Genomic DNA, 5,128 nt, shown 5'->3' on the forward strand with positions numbered 1-5,128 from the left:
CCGGCCGGGGCTGACCCGCCCCCGAGGCCGGCCGGGTCGCAGATCGCAATGCGATCGGCGGGGAGGGGAGAGGCTGCCTTACTCCCACAACCCTCTCCCTCCGCGCCCGCGGGAGCACCGGACGTGCTAGAGGAGACGGCGACCCGCCGAGGCGGGCGCGCGACCTCGCGACCGAGGCCCCTTGCCGGGGCGGCTCGCTCCGCAGCAGGCGGGGGTGCGGCACGGAAAGCCAATGCAGCGGCGGCAGCGGCGGAGTGGGGGACGCCCCCCCCTGCCGCCCGCAGCACGCCTCGGGACCCACCCGGGCGCGGGTGCGACCCACGCGCGGCGCCAGGCGCTCGCGCTTTTCTTCTCGCCCCCCTTTTCTCGCGGCTCAGCCGCTCCACCGCCCAAGCGCTGCTCGCAGCCGGCACCCGCAGGCACCCGGACCGAGGACGGCACCAGCACCTCGCGTGCTTTAGGACACCTGAGGGCTCGCGGGGCCACGCGGCCGTCACACAGCCCGCTTCGGTAAAGAAGCCCGAGGAACCCCAGGAGAGCGGGGGGGGGCCCCGGACACGGGGCGACGCGGCAAGGCACGCGCCCCACCGCCGTCGTCATGGCCCCCTTCGCTCAGGGGAGGAGGGCAACACCTCGCGTGCCACGGGACGCGAAATGGAAAGGAGACCACCCTGCCTGAACACCGGACACCGCCGTGGCTCCCTATTAACAGGGAGCACGGAAGAGCCGGCCCGCCGAGGGCCCTCTCCGACGCGACCCGAAAAGCCTCATCGATCAGGAAGGGAAAAGGGAAGAGCAGAAAGTAGCGGAGGCCCCACAGCCACGGTCCTGGGACAGCGACAGCCACGCGCGCCCTCCACCACCCCCCGGGGGGGGGTGTGGGACAGCAGACACGGGGCCCTGCGTGCGAGGGTGGGGGGGGGGCAGCGTCTGAGGAGAGGTGCAACGCCAGCCTGAACACCGGCAGAGCCGGCCCGCCGTGAAGCCTCTCCGACGTGCCCGGGGATGCCTCATCGATCAGTAAAGGAAGCGGAGGCCCCACGGCCACGGTCCTGGGACAGCGACAGCCGCACGCGCCCTCCACCGCCCGGGGGGGGGTGGGACAGCAGACGCGGGGCCCTGCGTGCGAGCGAGAGGCTGACGTCTGCGAGACGGGCTCCGACGGCCGGAACGCCGGCAGAGCCGGCCCGTCGTGGAACCTCTCCAGCGCGCCCAGGGACGCCTCAGCGGGCGCTGACTGCGTCTGGATCGGGAGGTGGTGCCGCCACCGGCACGCGCTCTGGACAACGATTCCCTTTCATCAGGTCGATGGGAGCGGAGGAAAGGCCACGGCAGGCTCGACTCCCCCCGTCCCTCAGGCGTTCGAGAGTGCCGGCAACCGCCACCGGTCACCGGTCTTTGCCGTGCCCCGCGGGGCGCCGCTTACCCCGGGCGGGGAGGGGGAGAACCAAATGGAAGTGAGCAGCTCTGTGAAACACGAGGCGCCGCCGTCTCGTGAGTGCCATCCCTGGGCATTCGGGGCCAAGGGAAGCCACAGCAGGCCAGAAGACACCCAGCGGTCTGCATTCGGCTGCCGGCCACCGCGACCGGCTGCCCGCTCGCATTTCCACCCGCTTTGCGGGCTCCAGCTTAAGGCCGGGGAAAGAAAGGGGGGAGAGGGAGGAAAAAAAAAAAAAAACACAGAAAAAAAAAAAAAGGGCGAGGCGGCCCCCCCCCACAGCACGCCTCGCCCTTCGACCACCGCTCACAGACCTTTCCACCCAGCCCTCCGGCAACCGGGTAAGGCAGGGCAGGCCAGACACCGTGGGACGCCCCACGGCTGGCTCGTGCCGGCCGAGAGAGGAGGTGGCACCACCGCCGCGCGCCTGTGCCGTCATCGGGCTCTGGGCACCGGGGAGAAAACACGGCAGGCTCGCCTGCCCCCGGCGGTCTGCATTCGGCTGCCGGCCACAGCGACCGGCTGCCCGCTCGCATTTCCACCCGCTTTGCGGGCTCCAGCTTAAGGCCGGGGAAAGAAAGGGGGGGGAGGGAGAAAAAAAAAAAAAAAAACAGAAAAAAAAAAAGGGCGAGGCGGGCCCCCCCCACGGCACGCCTCGCCCTTCGACCACCGCTCACAGACCTTTCCACCCAGCCCTCCGGCAACCGGGTAAGGCAGGGCAGGCCGGACACCGTGGGACGCCCCACGGCTGGCTCGTGCCGGCCGAGAGAGGAGGTGGCACCACCACCGCGCGCCTGTGCCGTCATCGGGCTCTGGGCACCGGGGAGAAGACACAGCAGGCCTGCCTCCACCTGCCAGCCACCGCTCAAAGCTCTGCCCGCCTCGCGGGCTCCAGCTTAAGGCCGGAGAAAAAGGACGAGTTGCCGCCAACATCGCCCACTCGGGTCACTGGGCCCTCCGGAACCAGGGAAAGCCACCGCAGGCTTGAAACCCCCGGCCGTCTGCCTCCAGCATACACCGGCAGTAACCTTCGCCGTCATTGGGCCAGCTCAGGAAACAGAGCAAAGGAGAAACCACCGAGGAGGGTGGGACAGCGGCGCCCACCCTTTCCCCAGCCGCGTGCGTTCGAGTGCCGGCAACCGCCGCCAGCCTTTGCCCTGCCCCGCGGGATCGGGCTCAGCACCTCACAGCAGTAGGCAACGACCACCAGAGACTGCAAGTGGCTCCGGCTCTCCGCGGCTGCCAGCAGACCTTCGGGTGCCCTGTGCTGGCTTAGCCGGGGAAGCACCGGGAGGACGACCGTGCCAAGCACTCTGGAAGGTGAGACCAACCGCCACGGAAACGGCTGAGACCGGCTGCCAAAAACCCCCGGTGTCCGGCAGAGCCGCGGGGGTGAGCAGCCGTTCGCTAGTGTTCGCCCTGGTCGCGAGACACCGCTCGCGCCTATAATACGGACAGATACGTCCCCGCCCCCGGCGAGCTCCAAGAGCGCTGCCTATGGCCACCGGGGAGGCGCACCAACCACGCTGCCTTTTACGATGGCGTAGCTGGAGGCAGCGAAAAACAGCGACCCCATCGGCAGCTCCGGGGAGGTGGCAGGGACAACAGGTCTACCTGCCAGACCCGGAACCGCCCAAGTCCCGGCGGAGCCGGGTAGACCAGAGCGCCTGCAGCGGAGCCGGGTAGACCTGAGAGCCCGCCGGGGAGCCGGGTAGACCTGAGAGCCCGCCGCGGAGCCGGGTGGACCTGAGAGCCCGCCGCGGAGCCGGGTAGACCTGATGGCCAACTGCAGAGGCAGACCTGGTGGCGTGTGAAGCAGCCAGGTAGACGTAAAGGCCCGCCGGGCCGGCCCGCTCCTACCCCCGCCACCGCCCGCCGGTCGGCCGGCTGCGGCCTGCAAGCTGCACGGGAACAGGCCCCCGCTGCCGGGCCCGCCGGCCCGTCCCCGGGGCCGCTGGCCCGTCAGGCGCCCCCCCCCGAGGCCGCTCAGCAGGCCCGGGCCCAGGCCCCGCAGTGAACGGGGGCTGCGGGCAGGGCCCGGCCGCCGCGAGGGCCCGGGCCCGGGCCGGCCCGCTCCTGCCCCCCTCCACCGCCCGGCTGCGGCCTGCAAGCTGCACGGGAACAGGCCCCCGCTGCCGGGCCCGCCGGCCCGTCAGGCGCGCCCCCCCCCCCGAGGCCGCTCAGCAGGCCCGGGCCCAGGCCCCGCAGTGAACGGGGGCTGCGGGCCGGGCCCGGCCGCCGCGAGGGCCCGGGCCCGGGCCGGGCCGGCCCGCTCCTGCCCCCGCCACCGCCCGGCTGCGGCCTGCAAGCTGCACGGGAACAGGCCCCCGCTGCCGGGCCCGCCGACCCGTCCCCGGGGCCGCTGGCCCGTCAGGCGCCCCCCCCCCCCGAGGCCGCTCAGCAGGCCCGGGCCCAGGCCCCGCAGTGAACGGGGGCTGCGGGCCGGGCCCGGCCGCCGCGAGGGCCCGGGCCCGGGCCGGGCCGGCCCGCTCCTGCCCCCCTCCACCGCCCGCCGGTCGTGCCGCTGCGGCCTGCAAGCTGCACGGGAACAGGCCCCCGCTGCCGGGCCCGCCGACCCGTCCCCGGGGCCGCTGGCCCGTCAGGCGCCCCCCCCCCGAGGCCGCTCAGCAGGCCCGGGCCCAGGCCCCGCAGTGAACGGGGGCTGCGGGCCGGGCCCGGCCGCCGCGAGGGCCCGAACCGGGCCGGCCCGCTCCTGCCCCCGCCACCGCCCGGCTGCGGCCTGTAAGCTGCACGGGAACAGGCCCCCGCTGCCGGGCCCGCCGGCCCGTCCCCGGGGCCGCTGGCCCGTCAGGCGCGCCCCCCCCCCCCCGAGGCCGCTCAGCAGGCCCAGGCCCGGGCCCAGGCCCAGGCCCCGCAGTGAACGGCGGCTGCGGACCGGGCCCGGCCGCCGCGAGGGCCCGAACCGGGCCGGGCCGGCCCGGCCCGCTCCTGCCCCCGCCACCGCCCGGCTGCGGCCTGCAAGCTGGCAGCCGCGAGGGCCCGGGCCGGGCCGGCCCGCTCCTGCCCCCGCCACCGCCCGTCTGCGGCCTGTAAGCTGCACGGGAACAGGCCCCCGCTGCCGGGCCCGCCGGCCCGTCCCCGGGGCCGCTGGCCCGTCAGGCGCGCCCCCCCCCCCGAGGCCGCTCAGCAGGCCCAGGCCCGGGCCCAGGCCCAGGCCCAGGCCCCGCAGTGAACGGCGGCTGCGGGCCGGGCCCGGCCGCCGCGAGGGCCCGAACCGGGCCGGGCCGGCCCGCTCCTGCCCCCGCCACCGCCCGGCTGCGGCCTGCAAGCTGGCAGCCGCGAGGGCCCGGGCCGGGCCGGCCCGCTCCTGCCCCCGCCACCGCCCGTCTGCGGCCTGCAAGCTGCACGGGAACAGGCCCCCGCTGCCGGGCCCGCCGGCCCGTCCCCGGGGCCGCTGGCCCGTCAGGCGCGCCCCCCCCCCCCGAGGCCGCTCAGCAGGCCCAGGCCCGGGCCCAGGCCCAGGCCCCGCAGTGAACGGCGGCTGCGGACCGGGCCCGGCCGCCGCGAGGGCCCGGGCCGGGCCGGCCCGCTCCTGCCCCCGCCACCGCCCGGCTGCGGCCTGCAAGCTGCACGGGAACAGGCCCCCGCTGCCGGGCCCGCCGGCCCGTCCCCGGGGCCGCTGGCCCGTCAGGCGCGCCCCCCCCCCCCCCGAGGCCGCTCAGCAGGCCC

Source organism: Grus americana, unplaced genomic scaffold, assembly GCF_028858705.1.
Source record: "Grus americana isolate bGruAme1 unplaced genomic scaffold, bGruAme1.mat scaffold_426, whole genome shotgun sequence".
NCBI classification, from domain to species: Eukaryota; Metazoa; Chordata; class Aves; order Gruiformes; family Gruidae; genus Grus; species Grus americana.